Source organism: Panulirus ornatus, chromosome 22, assembly GCF_036320965.1.
Source record: "Panulirus ornatus isolate Po-2019 chromosome 22, ASM3632096v1, whole genome shotgun sequence".
NCBI lineage: Eukaryota > Metazoa > Arthropoda > Malacostraca > Decapoda > Palinuridae > Panulirus > Panulirus ornatus.
Window position 1 is genome coordinate 17,132,460 of NC_092245.1, and position 18,952 is coordinate 17,151,411.

The following is an 18,952-nucleotide window of genomic DNA, read 5'->3' on the forward strand; positions in this document are numbered from 1 at the left end:
TATATATAGTGAACGAATAGTTTAGTTTCAAACACAGCTTCAGAGTTTACATGATCATGTTTATGCAGAGTTTTAAAAGCTTACCTTATATCCCCAGACATTCCAACCTTCTCGACAGAAACGGATCTAATCCTCTTCGTCTCCTCTCATATTCAAGATTTCTAGATTTAACTCTCTGGATAATTCTTTTTCTGTCTATTACTTATACTTCTTCCACTCATTTTTGTATCTTCCTCAAATTATGATTGCTTAGGTCTGAGGATCGTCTCTGGGGCGTTGATGCGGGCAATAAAAGAAGAGAAATGGGTGTCCAAAGGCTGATCCCTGTGCCACCCCACTTGTCACGTTCAGTCGCTCGGAGGCTTCACCGTGTAACACAATGCATATCGCTTTATGTCTGTTGGCCGACTACACATTACGTAGATCGTCTGCTATGCAATTCTCTTTCGTATTACATTATCAAAACCCTTTTAAAAACTTATGTTACATCGGAAGCTTTTTTGGGGGGTTCTTGAACACTTAGAATCTAAATCTGAGACTCATTTCTTTTTTGCGGAAGCCATTCTGATTTTGTGATTAAGTATAAAATCCTTTATAAACCTCACAGTTTTGTTCATTGTTACTTTTCTCATCAGTGTACCCAGAAATGATGTACGCGTAATAAGCGTAATACTTCAACCGTGATACACAAATAGTAATCACACACACACACACACACACACACACACAAACACACACACACACACACACACACACACACACCCACCCACACACACAACACACACACATACACCCACATCCCCACACACACAACACACATACACACACACACCCACCCACACACACACACACACACACACACACACACACCGTAGCCCAACACAACAGCTCATTCACTTCAGTTTACTCAGGAAGAAAGCGCTTAGATAAATTCTGGGACTCGACCGACGGACAAAACATCTTCTATGACATATTGGAAACTTTTTTTTTTTCCTTTTTTTTTGTATTTTTTTTAAACGATTCGTGGCCGGATACCGCTCTTCAGAGAGCGCTGGCCCGCTTCGGACACCCCTAGTCGGCAAGAAAGTCATTATTCGGATGAGACGACGGCCTCCGAAAAGGACCTCTGCGTCTCTAAGACACAAGGGAGATTAAAGGGTAAGGGAGAGCGGATGGATCGTGTGTCCCTTTGGCTCCGGAAGGGGTAAAATGTCTCCCTACTGACTGCAAGAAAACGGATACGAAGAATAAAGCAGTAAAGAAGATATTATTATCCCTCTTGCTCCTGGCTTTCCAAAGGACAGATAACAAATGCTCGGAACCATAAAATCCGTCAGGATTGAAAATTGTGAGGAGACTGCTCACCATAGATTGTTAATATGATCACAGACTTTAATATTGCATGGGGAAAAGTAATTCGTAAGTAATAGAGAAGGGAAGGGAAGCTGTTGGACGATATTCAAGTGATTTTTTTCTTAATATATATATATATATATATATATATATATATATATATATATATATATATATATATATATATATATATATATATATATATATATATATATATAAATATATATATATATATATATATATATATATATATATATATATATATATATATATATATATATATATATATATATATATATATTAAAGACTAACAATATCTAAGATACTTATATGTCTAAAACATGTTAAATACCTAAGACCCAACAATATCTACGGTATCAAAACAACTATAATACTAAAATATCGAAGACACCACAATATCTAAGGCACCCAAATATCCAAGACAACTACAGTATGTAAGGTACCACAATATCTTTGGCACCACAATATCTTAGGCACTGAAATATCTAAGGCATCAAAAGCTCTAAGGTACCACAATATCTTAGGCACCCCAAATATCTAAGGCAACAACAATATCTAAGACACCAAAGGTTCAGAACCAGTGTTCAACTGGCTTAAACTTCAAAGAGTTTATTCAGGGGTCGAACCCTAAACCTCATAAATCCAATTTTTTTTCGCAATATATTCTAAATTCTATTGAACTTATAAACACATACCATTTGCATACTGGCAATTTATGAGTGGAAGCGTTTGTCTGGGAAGAAAACTTCTAGGCTGGTGCGTCCTCTAGATTATCCCTCGTACATGTTGCATGAATCTGTGCTTTTCATTTTCCTTTTTTCTTCGGGCAGGGAGGCACGGGGTAGGGCAGGGCGTTAGAGAAAAAAAATTTGGTTCACGCTAACGTTCTTCGGTGTAACTAAGAAACACAGTGTTTCTCTGCTGCCTTAGGCAGGGAGATGCGGCCGTGGATGTAGCGAAGGTTTATTTGTAGTAACTTCATTAATGACTGGCACGGAACGACTGTGATTATATGAGATATAAGTGGAGTGCTTCAGAGGCTGCCCAGTTTTCGAACCATCTGAACGATCTCGATATAACTTCAAAGTATTTAAGATATCTTCTTTACTTTGTTGTTGTGGAAGTGTAAAGAGACTTCAAAATTATACAATCAGTACGAAGGAGGGGATTACGAAATAACATTTTACGTTTTATATTATAAATTACTGAATGTATATTTTTTTCGTTGGAAAGATGTTTGAGCTCATAGCATTTCTCTGGTAGTTTATGAGAACCAGTATGTTACCCTCCTACTATTTACGATAACTTATCTTAAGAATGTTTTCATGAGTTCAAGCTTCAGGTAGGGACTCATTCGGGCAGGTAATATCAAAACTGTTTAGTTTCTCCTTTGGGGCAAATTTGCACAAGAACTGAAGCCAAGTGAAACTTGAGCCGATTCAAAGACCTCTCATATCTTGCTATTGCATCTGTTTATATAGGCCCTTTATATGATCAGTTCCATCTGTCTATTTGATTATAAAATCAGCTTTTTTTCTACTTCTTCCCAACAATAACACACCTCCAGTTCATTCGAAATACCCATCATATCATCCCTACACCATCGCCACCCAAAACCCCTCCACCTACAACATCTTCACTATCGCTACCATCATCTTATCACCGTTTTGTCACCACCACCACCACATTGTACTGTCACCACATCCTAATCTCTTCTCCATTACTGTCAGAACCCTGACTATAAACCATCATTTCCCCTGTCATCATCTTCATCACCGTCATCGCCAAAATATCACCATCATTATCATCACTATCCTCCATCGTCATCACTACAAGATCATGTTCCCTCTGATTTCTGCCAATACCACTCATTATCACCGTTGGTTCCCATCAACACCACACCATCAGCATCATCACCATCACCATAGCCGTCACCACTACCACCACCATCACCACTATCACCACCATCATCAGTCCTCCATCTAAATCTATGCTCCCATCTTCGTTCGTTGTCCATCATCTTCAACCCTTCATTGATTATGACCCCCAGAGGGAAGAGTGTCTTAGATTTTATTCGATTATGAATAATCAATAAATTCCTGAAGGCGATATATTTCCCTCAAAACTTTGAATAAAGTAACGAAAAGGAAAACTCAATAAAAAGTATCAGATACCCTGAGACAGAATTTTGTTTATGATTCTTCTTCATTTATCATGTAGGCTTTAGACTTTATCTTTTTTTCAAGTTACAATATGCAAATTTTGGAAAAAAAAAAGTTTTGTTTTTCGATCATATCTTTAAATCGAAATATATAATTTTTGGGATTACATTTGTTTTTCAATCTTCTTTTCTAACATAACAATCAACGAATATTAACAAGCTGACTTTCACAACATACACTGAAACTTAAAATAGTTGTGAAAACTTAGTCCACTAGAGATCAAAACAGTTGTAGACTTCAAGTCGTCTAACTACCGTAAAATTGTATTATTGAGAGCGTCTTATCTCATCATCATATCCTGATATCATTCAAAGTACATAGCACTTGATAGCATTAGCTGTGGAATAAAAAGAAAGCGCACGTTCTCTTGTTCTTCCCAACTCTTACACAAACAAATCGTCTCTCTGAAACGTCCTTCACACACAAACATATATGAAAATAATCACTATTGTCACAAAATGTACAACACTTTCTTCATACACACCAGATCTCATACAGTGATATAAGTTATTTCAATAAATCTTTTTCTAACCTCAGATAATGAAGCACCTTGATTTGCATATGGATATATCTCATAACAGAACTTCCTGAAAAGTAGAAAAGTAACAGGAACAGAAGCCTTGAAGTATAAGTATCAAACGATGAAAGAGATAGAAGTGAGACAACTTAGGGGATAAAATACAGGAACAGACAAACACAGACGAAGAAAATAAAGAAATATTTGAAAAGGAGTAACGCACGATAAGAGACACAGGAAAACCTTAGTGATAGGATTGAGCTATCAATGAAAAATATGAAAATATATACGAACGAAGGAATATGTGATATACGTTAATTTCACTGATGAATTAAGAGATACAAGAATACCATATTAACCTTCTCTTCACCTCACCACGAGCCACAATCCCACAAAACCTTATCATCTCCTCCTCCTCCTCCTCCTCAATCCCCTAGGCGTATTTTCCCTCCCTCTCTCCCTCACTCACTCCTTCCTTCCACTCATCCATCTAGCTGGATGTAAATCTCTTCCACAGCGATGCTCAAAAGCAAATCGCGCTACTTGATCTCCATTCCTATTCATGTACCATCTAAAGGTCACTTCATTATACCAAGAGGACGAGGTGTTGAGGCCATACCTCTTCAACAGGAGACCAGACCCGCCATCACCTTCAACCATCGCGAAAAACTCGGCGCGATGAAAAGTTAAATGGAACCTCAAGATTTCGCTTCGCGGGTTTTGCATATTTTACGGATGATAATGAACCTCAACAGGGATGATTTGCGGTACGATACGTATGATAATTAGGACCATACCTTACGAATGATAATGTGTCAATACAGTCTGCTTGTGGCGAGTTGGTGGTGGGGGAAGATCATCGGTGTGGGAAGGGGGTTGCCGGGAGAGGTGGAACCAAAAGGATAATATCCACGATGCTGTACGTAACACCCGTGAAAATTAAATGAATCAAATAGTAAACCTTTTTTCTTTTTTGAGTTTACGTTGATGTTTAAGAAGAAGAAAACTGGTTTGATTCGTTCAGCTGAATTTTTCTTCAAGAACTATGAAAAAATAAGCTTTTTATAGCTTTGTAAGCTTCACAAGCTTGTACTGAAGGTCGTGTTACATATATTTTCGTAAGTGAGGTATGATAATCAACTCTTGCCTTGTTACTTTGACGGTAAACTAATTTTCACCCATGTAAAAGTATATGCAAATTATCTATATCATTTACAGGTATCTTTTTAACATGATTTCAAAGGTTTAAGTAAAATCCAGTAGGCTTACTATTATACATCATTTTATATCTACATGAGACAAATTTTTTAGGAACTGTGTTCATAGTATGTGGGCAGAGAGAGTATGTCAGCTCAAAAATATGCATAACTCTCAGAGTGCATTGATAACTTCATAATAAAACCGGTAATAGTTAAGACCTTTATATCTCAAGGCTCAGTCCTCTGTTCTCACCGCTACCTCTCTAACGCGGGAAATGGCGACTACGTTTGAAGATATGTATATGAATATGTAGATAGATAGACAGATAGATAGATAGATAGATAGACAGACTAATAGATACATATAGATAGATAGATATGATACATACGAAGCCACATCATTTAAGGTATTCCCTGACACGACCTACCCACTCGAACTCTTTTACAACAAAGTTTTGGATCCTTCTCTTTCGACTGGCTCCATTCTTTCTAATTTGCATGTCTTTGCGATTCTTTATTATTCATATCCTTTTCTGCCTTACCCTTCACTTCCCCTTTCTTTCGTAAGCAATCCTCCTCACTCTTTTCCATCCACATTTACCTGTCTCTTCCTCCTACTCGTCTTCCTGTCTTCTACATTTTTCTCTTCCTTATCTACTTTTTTGCTCTCTCTCTCTCTCTCTCTCTCTCTCTCTCTCTCTCTCTCTCTCTCTCTCTCTCTCTCTCTCTCTCTCTCTCTCGTCTTCCGTCCCATCAACGCACGCTCGGTGGAGGGAGGAGGGGAAGGCAGCTTGGAGCGAAGGAGAAGCGCTCCAAGCTGCCTCCGTCCTGCGGGATATGTTTATCTCTGGCGGTACGAGGTCCGTGGTGGTGGTGGGAGGGCGGCCCCGGGCCTCCAGAAGGGGGCCGCGTGTTCCCAACGACAGCTGGTGTGGGGCAGCTCCTGTCGAAAGTTTGGAATCGTAGCTTAAAATACGGCTTGAGGAGGAACCTGTGTGGCCTCTGTATCGTTTATTATATTAACGAGAGAATACATTCACCTGAAAAAAATTAGGAGAAAAAATCTTGAATGTATCTTGGGGAAAAAGAACAAATTGTAGTTTGTTCTTATCGGTGATATATATATATCTATATCTATAGTTCAAGTAGGAGACGTGAGATATCTTCCTCTTTTATTACGAATAAAACAAACTTTTAAAACACCGAGACGAATCCCTCATTAAGTCCCTCAGTTTCTCCGACACACAAGAATAAATCTGCCGAAGAAATAAACCCCTCTTTTAAACCGTGCACCGGACCTCAAACCCCATAAACTTGCCTCCCTGCCGAGGTTTATAAAGGCAACTGCGTCTAGAGGAGTGAGCGGTATGCATATGGGACTGCTCACGGCCCAAGGGGCGTCAGCTGCGTTGTATCCATTACCATAGGGAGTGGCCATGCTTGGTCCCCGACGACGACGTGTGATGTTTCAGTTTAGTGTTGCCTCTGTGGGGGATTAGTCTCTAGGGTGGTGGATAGGCGGGCTAGCCACACTATGGTGGGTGATCATCGGGTTATCTAGCGACGCTAGGGCTGGCCACCGAGGGGGTGATCGTGGGGTTATCTAGGTTATCTAGTGCTACCAGAGTCCCCATGATCACCAGGGGGTGATCCTGGGGACTCTAGTAGCACTATGGATGTTTATGGGTGTCTCTGAACACTGCAGGGGTGATCATGGGGGTCTCTAGACACTGCAGGGGTGATCATGGGGGTCTCTAGACACAGTAGCAGTAATCATGGAGGTTTCTAGTGAGACTAGGGGTGACCATCGAAGTCTCTTGTAACACCAGGGGTGACTATGGAGGTCGATAGATACACTAGGAGTAATCATGGAGGCTTCTAGTGACTCTAGGAGGTTAATCGTGGTATCTCTAGCTTCACTAGATATTACTATGGGATTTCGAGAGCTCGTAATCTACACAGGTCTGTTCACATCCATCTTTAACCTAGGATTACGTAGGTTAGGGAACAATGTCCAGCTATAATCTAATAGGTCAGGCTTTGACTCTGTTTATTCTCATTCCTGAGTAAATTGGTCGCTCACTTTGTTCACAAGACAACCTTCAGCGTTGTCAATTTTCTTTCACTTTGTACAGTTCAGGATGCTAGTCACTCTTTGCCTGGAGTGCAGCAAATAATTTCAGAGTGATATAGGCTAGTACAGACATGATTACTTGCATGGTGTCAATTCCTCTCTTTTCCTTGACGATTCTTCTTCATAATTCTCGTAGGTGTCCAGGTAAGTCAAAACCTTGTTCTGTTGTCTGTCCTTCCCACGTACTCTCATGTACTGTCCTACAGCATACAGTCTCCTCATGAACCACCAAGTCTTCTATCATCTGTCCTTCTCACGTACTCCCATGTACTGTCCTCTTGCAGATAGCGTCTTCCTAGACCACTAGGGATCCTGCATTCGGTCCTTCCTTTTTACTTACTATACTCCAGCAGACAACCTCGTCTCGTCATAGACCATATCAGATCTCCCGTTCTCTTTCGCTCGTATGCACCTCCCTGCATCCTTCTTCTTCTTCAGTCATTCCTTATGTTTACATCATCAGTTGAATTCCTATGAGAGGAATTATCTTTCTTTCGTGAGTAAGGACCGCTCTTGTTTTTCTTTGTACACTTCGGAAATCCTATTCTCCATCCCTTTTTCCTCTATCGCTCATTGGTCTTTTCTTTCTTTTCATACATATTCGCTATTTCCCGCGTTAGCGAGGTAGTGTTAAGAACAGAGGACTAAGCCTCAGAGGAAACATCCTCACTTGGCCCCCTTCTCTGTTCTTTCTTTTGGAAAAAGTAAAATGGGAGGGGAGGATTTCCAACCCCCCGGTCCCTCCCCTTTTAGTCGCCGTTTACGACACGCAGGGAATACGTGGGAAGTATTCTTTCTCCCCTATCCCATATATATATATATATATATATATATATATATATATATATATATATATATATACTCTCTCTCTCTCTCTCTCTCTCTCTCTCTCTCTCTCTCTCTCTCTCTCTCTCTCTCTCTCTCTCTCTCTGTAGCCCTTCCTATCTACGTCACCGTTCCTCCATCTTGTCTTCACTTCCCGTTCTCTTTATCTATCCCGACACTCGCCTCTCCATGTTTATGTTATGTCCTCCAGATCCTCTCCCCTCTCCCTTTTATCTTAGCTTTTCTCTCTGCTTTATCTCTTGTGTTCCTCATTTACCCTTCGTATATTCATCCCACCAACATCCCACCTCTCTTTCCCTCCCTCCCACATCCCACCTCTCTTTCCCTCCCTCCCACATCCCACCTCTCTCTCTCTCTCTCTCTCTCTCTCTCTCTCTCTCTCTCTCTCTCTCTCTCTCTCTCTCTCTCTCTCTCTCTCTGTCCCCTTATCTCTCTATGTATCTCTCTCTTCACCTTTCCTTATCCATCACTGTCTTCACCTTCCACCACACTCCAGGCGCCTCGCCAACAGCGGGTGCAGACCTTCGCCAACAACACTGAACTCCCACCAACCAACCAACCTCCCTCCCTCCCACCACCGCCACCACCACCACCACCACCACCACCACACTCCCGATCAACAGATGAACTTCACCACCACTCACCACCAAGAACAGCAAGAACATTACCGCCACATGTATTACCACTGCACCACCACCACCACCACCACTAGCAGGAGGAGGAGGAGCAGCAGCAGCAGGAGCAGCAGCCAGCAGAAGCGAGCGAGCGAGCAGCAGAAAGCCTGACGGGTGGTGGTGAGTTCCAAAATTCACTAGTCCCCCCGCGCGGAGCCGATATGTAAATGGTTATCGATAAGTGTTTAGCATTTAAACGAGGGGTGAGCTAGGGCGAGAGGTGACATTCTGTTTACCATATGATGCATGACCTGCCCCTCCTGCCAGCCTGCCTGGCCTGTAGCAAGTGAATTTTTGACGATTTTCCAAGCCACAATCTGGGTGTGGGGTCTATGATTGAGGCGTCGAAAACTCAAACAGTGTAAAGGGAGGTTTTCATGCCCTTGTGTCTGTGGATCGACCCGTTCTGCCACGGCTAAATGGTGTCGGGGGCTATTTTGTTCTCTATTTTGGTTGGGAGGGGAAGGAAGGAAGAGGGAAGGAAGAGGAGAGGAGAGGAGGGAGTGGTGGAGAAGGAAGAAGGGCCAGGAGTTTATTTTACTGCCTTCACCCTGAATTATGACGGGGGACTCTGAGGTTATAATACAGTGGTGTGAACTTCAGCCCTCCTGCCTTATGCTTGCCAAGAGTGTGGATGACGCCATCTCTCTCTCTCTCTCCCTCCCTCTCTCTCTCTCTCTCTCTCTCTCTCTCTCTCTCTCTCTCTCTCTCTCTCTCTCTCTCTCTCTCTCTCTCTCTCTCTCTCTCAGGTGAGTGCTACGCTGTAGCCCTTCCATATGGCACAGTATCGCCGTAGATACTCGTAGGTAGAGGCTTCTCCCTCCCTCCCTCCCTTCTCTCTCTCTCTCTCTCTCTCTCTCTCTCTCTCTCTCTCTCTCTCTCTCTCTCTCTCTCTCTCTGGCATCAGGGTTTCAAGAATGGGAGAGGGTGTATGTGGTCAAAATGTTCGTTTTGAAGAATTTTGAGAAGTAGCTGGGAAGAGAGAGAGAGAGAGAGAGAGAGAGAGAGAGAGAGAGAGAGAGAGAGAGAGAGAGAGAGAGAGAGAGAGAGAGAGAGAGAGAGAGAGAGAGAGAGAGAACCGTATGTGGTATTTAAAGTTCTGCAAAACCCCGTATGATAGGGATGGGTTCTTTGGATGGTTATACGAATACACGAAATGGATAAAGCTTACTAAATGCAGCTAGAAGATTTCTCAGGGAGGGTGAGGCATCTGTGCGTGTTGGGAGGGATGGGTGAACAGCTCCCAGTGAACGTGGATCTGCATGAGAGATGTGTCTTGTTCTATAATTTCCTAATCTGTTCATGGAAGAAATGGTGAAGTATATAAAAAAATGTAAGGGTTTTGCAGCGATGGGTTGGTCTGCAGAATACTGCGACTGTGGGAACCTGGGCTGTGAGTCAGTTGCTATTTGCAGATGAGTCTTCACTAGTTGGAGACTCCAGAAACTCCAATATGTTTGTGGCGGAGTATGGAGAGTGCAAGAAAGGAGAAAGCTGACAGAAATATTTGGACAAAATTCAGGTAACGAGGTGCATCAGAGGAGTAAGACAGGATGGCTTGCGGGAATGTTGTAGTGAGAGGATGTGCAGTATTCCTTGAGGTACTTGGGAGTGGACGTGGCAGCGAGTGGAACCATGGGGGTTAAAATGAGTCATAAGATGGAACAGGGGACTGAGGTCACAGGCACATTAAGAACCGTGTGGGAGGAGAGGTGAGGACCTGCTCGAGAACAAGATGGATTTCTTGAAAAGTATAGCAGTGCCTGAAGTGATGTATGGGCGTGAATCCTGGACCTAGAGCACTACAATAAGACCCTTGAGCACGACGGGACCGATCCTTAGCCACGATGACGCGATCTCTTGATCTGGGCCCTTCAAGGTGAAGGTAAAGGCTACCTCATCATACCCAAGGGTCGCCTCGTCTTGCTCAAGGATCATACCGTCGTGCTCCAGGATCGCACCGTCATGCCCAAAGGGTTGTGCCGTCGTGTTGCATGTCGTATCGTCGTCTTGAGTGTCGTAACTTATTGCTAAATGGTTGACCCATGTTGCACCAGGGTCTTCCTGTGGTGCTCAAGGAGTTAAATTATTCTAAATTCTCATCGCCTCACATGAATGAATCGTAGACTAACACTATGAATCCTCACCATATGACCAGAGCTTCTCCATCGTCCACTCCACTCGCGATATCTAGTCCACTCCTCCGCAGGTCTCCAGAGGAGCTCTTAATACCAAATCCCGCTTCCTCTTCGCGACCCCTCAACCATTCCACACATATTCGAACCCCCCTCCACATTCCGTTGACTCCGCCATTCCACACTAAATTATCCTCCCCCATCCCACACCGTTCCACCGGGGGTCTGCGGGTCTGGAAGCCCCCCCGTCACCGCAGCTTCCTTCAGACAATATGTTACGAGACTACAACAACAAGAGTCGCGCGGTCGCGATACACAGACAACCGTCATCTCTTGAAATTCAGTGGAGCTGTTTCCTCTCTGTATAGTTGTGTTCAGCCAACATCCTGTTGTGGTACACTCTCTCTCTCTCTCTCTCTCTCTCTCTCTCTCTCTCTCTCTCTCTCTCTCTCTCTCTCTCTCTCTCTCTCTCATGTTTAATCTGTTCAGGTATCACATGACTGAACGTAAAGGAAAGGAATTATACCTACAAACGGATTCCTTTTTTCTAATTCCTGTCATCCCCTCACTATCAAGTCCTGAACTTGTTCCTCCCCTTTGCTATCACCCTCCAGCTACCAACATCCACGCCGTCACCCAGCGGCTGACCCGGTCAACATCATCACCCACTCTTGCCTCCTTCATCCTCTTCCTTCTACCATCAGTCATTTCCTTCCGTGTACCATCTGATCCCTTGGTCAAAACCACGCACCATCGCCTTTACCACACGACCATTCTCATCCTCTCTTCTATGACCGAGAGTCACTTGCATTGCTATCATGTCTTGATCTACGAAGATTAGGAATGTAGGATGATATCTTTGTCCCACAGCAGAATATCTCGTCACAGGCCATCAGGTCTTCTGTGATCTTGTCCTCCCCATGTACTCCTGCATAATGTACTCAAGCAGCTAACCATAGATCATCGGGTCTTTTGTTATCTCTCCTTCCCACGTACATCCACGCACCACCTCTGCCCACAGATCTTCCTTATCTTCTCCACCAACGAGCCACTTTCCCTCCCCACCATTCCTTCACTCTCGTCCAACCCACTAACACTCCAATCACCACTCCCATCCCTTGCCAAGCCACAGAGACCCCCTAAAGACCCTTCCCTCATGGCCAGTTGCTTTATTCACTCCGGGGAGACCAAAAACAATCTCGGGGGTCATGATAGAAACCGAGGTATACGTTGACCAGTTCATCATTGGTGTCGTCTGGGCAGTGTGTCCCCCCCTAAACTTATTTATGAGCCCAATAGAACAGGGGAGGCACCAGCAAACGTCTGATTTAGGGCCTGGCCGACGGAAGAGAGAAGGAAAACGTCGACATTTGTCTTGGGGAGACGTTTGTGGTGTGATTCACGGTGATCCTGTTGAAGTGGGGAGAAAGGGGAGAGGGAAGGCAGGGGAGAGGGAGAAAAGGGGTATGTGCGTGGGGAGATAACGGGGACAAAATAAGAGGAGGGGGGGAAAGGAAGGGAGGGAGACTGTGGGGAGTAATGGGTGTGAAGACGATCTATGCAGGACCAGGAAATGGGGAAAACAGCTTTGGGGAGGACGGGGAGGATAGACGGGACAGAAGAGGGATCGGTAAGAGGAGAAATGACACACTGAACAGCAGAGCAGGAGAGGGAATAAGAAGAATAGGGACTGGGACTACTCATGACATGGAGGAGGGGAAAGGCCAGGAAGTGAGTAAGAGTGAGGAGTGAAAGAGATGAAAAGAACATTTAAAACATCATTCTTGCTTCTTTAGCTTCAGATGATCCTTCTAGCTTTCATAGCTTCATAATATCTGGCTGATGTCTCTAGCTTTAGAAAATCATTATAGCTTTTATGGCTTCAGGATCTCATTCTAGCCTCTTTAGCTTTAGAAAACCATTCTAGCATTTCAGAATATCACTATTACCCCCTTAGCTTTAGAAATTCATTTTAGCTTTTACAACTTCAGAATATCAGTCTAACGTCTTTAGCTTTAGAAATTCATACAAATTCTTATAGCTTCAGCGTATCATTCTAGCCTCTTTAGCCTCAGGATATCCCACCCTCGCCTCCTTAGCTTCAGCCTATCATTCTAGCCTCTTTAGCTGCTCCTTACCCCTTGAAGCTAGAGGCCCCCAGTTGTCAACGCCGGGACGGAGCTGGGTCGGGTTAGCTAGCCTCAGAGAGCATGCGAACTCCTCGAGCGAAAGTATAAATATTCCTGAGACAGTCAAGTCGGGCTAAAACTGCTGGCCACTTGATGATGGCCATAAAGTAGCAATCTCCAGATGATAGTCGCGGGGACACGGCACACCCCAGCAGCGGCTGCGGACATTAAATGCATCAAAATACTGAGGGAGAGAGAGGGAGAGGGAGGGAGGGAAAAGAAAATAAAAACATATCCAAGGTTGGCGTCATACGCTCCGGAAATCGTTGGGAAAATGTTCCCCAGAAGAGAGAGAGAGAGAGAGAGAGAGAGAGAGAGAGAGAGAGAGAGAGAGAGAGAGAGAGAGAGAGAGAGAGAGAGAGAGAGAGAGAGAGAGAGAGAGAGAGAGAGAGAGAGAGAGAGAGAGAGAGAGATTTTGTTTGCATTTTTAGCAACTGCGAGGTTAATGGTCGCCATGTCATACTGTCGGGCTGCTGGCCTCCCCCTTCCCTTCCCATCCCCCCCCACCGTAAAGAAAAGGAGATGCGACAGTGAGATGTCGCTGTCGAAGACTCCCTCCCTCCCCCGTCCCTCCCTCCAAACCGTCGACGACTCGAGCACACGACGACATAGCGACAACGTCGACGAAGAACGACGATGGAGATGTTATGACGACGACTCGGGCGCTCTTTCTCTTTCGTCCGCTCTGGCAACGACATCGAAGGAGTGGGTGCCCCTGATACTAACGACAGCATATCTTAATGCTGACTTAATTTCAGGAGGGCATTCTTCTTGGCTTTCACTCCCACCGACAGGCCCCGTGCCCTCAGTCCAATCCCTCCTCCGCCTACTCCTCCTCCTCCTCCTCTACCACCCACACACCCCTTCTTATCTTTCTCTCTCACTCCCTCCCACTACCTTTGCTATCGAGTCCCACTCCTTGTCCCAATTGAGTCCCACTCCTTATCCCAATAGCCAGTACCTCCAGAAACGGGAGAAATATACCCCTAGTCACGCCCCTAGGACCAGCATGTCTATGCACCCCCGGAGGGCAGAGGATGTGTCGAAAGGCAGGACCTCAAACCCAAACCCAAACACAAATAACCCAGGCGGATCTTTTTGGAAAATTCGTGGTTGTTGGTGGTGGTGTGGGGGCTGAGGGGTTGGTGGCCTCACCATCCTACCCCACCTCTTGAGGAGGACCCGACAGGAAAAGGGAGTGGAAAAGAGCGTCATTGCTTCCCCTTGTCCCAGCTCTCGTAAATTGTTCCGAATTTAAATGGCGTTTTTGTCCTTTTTATTTGTGTGTTTTGGGGGTTAAGACTCGAATTGATGTCGGGTTGTTTGGGTCGTGGGCAGGGAGGGACTGGAGAAGGTCAATTCCGAATAGTTTATTATGAGATGGAAGGGTTCCCTCCGAGGTCAAAGGTCAGGGCGTCAAGCTGGCAATAAGTATATCGAACTACTAATTCGTGACATGTGACGAGTATGGAGAACACATGCAAATCTGGGAGGACACTGGTTATTCTGACGGGTCAGGGAGCTATGAGACTTATATGAGACTAATGTGATGGTGGTATAAAAGTCTTATACATGTCTATAACTTTAGCTTTGTAGCGGCTCAATTGAGACGACGATGTGAGCTTTTGGTTAAACAACTGTTAATGATATGACATCAACAAAAGAGACAAGGTGTAGTTACCATTAAAAACGGGAATTAAGGCGTCTCTGTGATGTATATAAATCGGCACTAATGGTCAGGAGCTGGTCAGGAGCTGCCATGATCGTCCACACCACCTGGCATCTGTCATACAGACAGAGAAATACACATGTGAGAAAGTGACTCATGATATAATGTGTGTAGCAATAACCTCGACTGTAGATCGTACTCCTGTGTGTGTGTGTGTGTGTGTGTGTGTGTGTGTGTGTGTGTGTGCATACTACACCACAATCAACACCACGGGGACATAACACACTTGGTATCAATCATAGCCAGTACAGAGAGCTACCATATGCTTTGCATCTTATTTTCCAACTCCTAAATCTTAAGATTCACTTCAGCATATTTCATCGTCGCTGCCTCTCGAATGCATCAAATATTATTCCTCCTGTCCTCCAAGGTCAGTCCAGGATGTATCTGTTCAATCCCTTTTCCCCAACGCATTCCCAGATAGCCATCTCTTGGGCTACCTCTTTCTAAATTTTCATTCCTCATTTGTTCCAGGGTCTCGCTCTACTATTACTGCCATTCTTCCAGCACTTCATCATTCCAAATATCGGTTCCATCTGCCGTTACTGATTTTTTCTGATGTATTGCTTCTGATTCTCCTTCTTTCCTCAGGCTACATGCAAGACCTTACATCTGCCTCCATTCTGTCGCTCCAGGCCATTGTCCCTCCATGATGCCAGGTATGGCACTCTTATTCAAGACATATATTTCCTCCCGATTCGATCTACAGAGCTTTTACCTTCCTCTCAGTTTAGAAATCCTGTCAATCTTTCGCTCTTGGCTATTTGTCCTTCCAGGGTTATGGAGCTTCGTTTGTCCATTATTCTGGATTAATCCCTTCGTCGTCCATCGACTTGTCATCCCCTTTGCATACTCGGTTCCAGTCCCTCCAGCAGTCCAAGTTTTCGTGGCTAATTCTGTCCTCATCCGCTTTTATTTCATCGTTCCATACCTTCAAACTCTCGTCAACGTGCAATTTTCTTCGAGCATTTCCAGATGTCTATGTTCCACCGCTCCAGATCTCTTTATCATTTCTTATTTAACTTCCATCTTCCCCTTTAGATCTCCTTCTCTTCATCATCACAAGTTTGTCTTCTTATTTCCATCGTTCTGAATCTTCTTTCATCCATCTTTCCAGACCTCCATCGCTCTAGTTCACCTCCCTTCCATCTCTCCAGATCTCTTTTCCTTCCGTCGTTTGACCACTTTCTCACTTCCTTCTATTGCCACTTTCAATACAACTCAACCCCTGGAATTCATGAGCTCGTCTCCCACTAACTCTTCCACTTGAGAGGGTCCTCCTCGAACCTCTCTCCCTCCGGAGGACCTCCACGTCACGCTCGAGTTTCCCACTCTCCTCCTTCCTCCACCATCACCACCGACTCATATATCAAAGTTTTCGCGAGCCTTCACAGACACACTTTATGTTAATTGTGGGTGCAGCCTTCGGGCGAGTAATTAATGTCGACACCGTTCCCTCCCTATAGGGTGTAGGGGAGATGGAGGGAAAAGGGGGGAGAAATGGAAGGGGATAAGAAAGGGAGGGAGGAGAGAGAGAGAGAGAGAGAGAGAGAGAGAGAGAGAGAGAGAGAGAGAGAGAGAGAGAGAGAGAGAGAGAGAGAGACGTCAGGACGGCAAAGGGAGGCAGACGTAGCAAGGAAGAAAAGGGGAAAAGGTGAGATACATAGAGAAGGCATGTATGGCAGGCAGATAACGATGAAAATAGGGGCGAAGGAGGTGATTCCAGAGGAGGAAGAGGAGACATAATGGAAAATAGTAAGCAAGGGTGAAGAAAGGGAGAATTACAGAGGATGTAGAAGGAGACACGATACAGGAGAGAAGATAAGGGAACATGGCAGTGGAGACAGAGGGATACATGATAGCAAAAGATAGTATAGTACAAGATAGGCGAAGTAGCGTCGAGAACAGATGACTGAATCTTAAAGAGAAAAAATCCTCACTTGGTCCCCTTCTCTGTTCCTTCTTTTGGAGAAGCAAAAACGTCACGGAAGGATCTTAAGCTCCCTGCTCCCATCACCTTTTAGTCGCCTTCTGCGGCACGCAGGGAATCAGAAAGACGAGAAAAAAAATTCGACTGCTAAAGAACAAAATATGAAGGAAAAAATGATCAATACAAAGGAGGAATGAGAAGGGAAAATACAGGAGAAAGAAATAGGAAAGCAGATAATGACAGTAGCCGGTGGAAGATGAGGATAGACAGGAATAATAGATGGTGGCAGACAGTGACGGATGGTGACAGGCATGAATGAATGGTGGCAGATTGTGTTTGACGGTGACACTGGTGGCAGGCAATGATGAATGGTGGCAAGCAATGATGGTGGTAGGGAATGATGAATGGTAGTAGGTAATGATAGATGTTGGCAGACAATGATAAACGGCGACAGTTAACGACAGATAATGGTAAACAGTGACAGATGATGGTGGCTGAGTATGGCAGTTCAAGGGACTTATGACGTTGATGGTAGACACAGACTGTGGCAGGTTATAACTGGTTGGAATCGGTTGAGGCGATTGCATCGGTGTCTTCTGATTGGCTGATTACGACTTGGATTCATCAGTAAGAGTCGGTCTGTGTGAATTGAGCCGATACACGAGAATAAGCCGATGATGAATCGGATGATGCGAACGGGAATGCCGATTGTTTGGATTCGACCGAGAGAAACAGGTCGATGTAAGAAGAAATCGGTCGATCGGTTCTTGTTTGGTCAATAGAACTTAGACTGAAATCGGTCGATCGGTTCTTGTTTGGTCAATAGAACCTAGACTGAAATCGGTTTAGTCAGTCGGTCAATGGCTGTCTGGTACAAATCGGCCTATCGTTATGCCAGTCGACCAATATCAGTCGGGTACAAATCGTTTTGGCATAGACTGGTCGATATGGGACGGGTCGAGAGTCATGATGGGTATAGATAGGTCGTTAGGTACAGACTGGCCGACATGGGGCAGTCTAGTCTGGTCGGGTCGGGGTAGCTTAGGTAGGAAGGTAGATAAGTCGGTAGGCACAGATGGGCCGACATGGGGCGGTCTGGTCTGGTCTGGTCTGGTCGGGTCCGGTGTAGGTGGGTAGCTTAGGTAGGTAGGTCGGTAGGCACAGACTGGCCGACGTGGGGCAGGGCCCCCGGGACCAGGCATCACATAGAACGCCGGGATTCCACGCAGTTTATGACCGTATAAACAACTATTATGACTTTTACGAGGACAAGTAACTCTTCTTGTTGTTGATAATACCGACCCACCACGAGGGAGAGAGAGAGAGAGAGAGAGAGAGAGAGAGAGAGAGAGAGAGAGAGAGAGAGAGAGAGAGAGAGAGAGAGAGAGAGAGAGAGAGAGAGAGAGAAGGGGGAGGGGAGAGAGAGGATAATGGGAAAGGATGGGATATGGGGGCAATGAGAAACAAGCGTTGCAGAAGGAAGAATGAAGGAGAGAGCGACTGATGGCGGTGGGCGCTGATGAGGGAGAAAATGCCTCGCTGGTATTGTTGGAGTCGTGACACCGGTGGTGGTGGAGAAGTGATGCTGGTGTTAGTTGCATTACCTTATGTTGGAGAGGCGTTTCTTACGGCACCGAGGGAGTGTGTGTGGTGGTGGTGGTAGGCGCATTTCTGATGGTGGTGGTGGTGGTAGCGCTGATTCTGACGGAGTGGTCGTAATGATGGTGAGAGGATGGTGGTCAGTCCTGGCTCTGGTGGCGATGGTGGTAGTCCTGGCTCTGGTGGCGATGGTGGTAAGTCCTGACTCTGGTGGCGATGGTGGTAGTCCTGGCTCTGGTGGCGATGGTTGTAGTCCTGACTCTGGTGGCGATGGTGGTAAGTCCTGACTCTGGTGGCGATGGTGGTAAGTCCTGGCTCTGGTGGCGATGGTGGTAAGTCCTGACTCTGGTGGCGATGGTGGTAAGTCCTGGCTCTGGTGGCGATGGTGGTAAGTCCTGACTCTG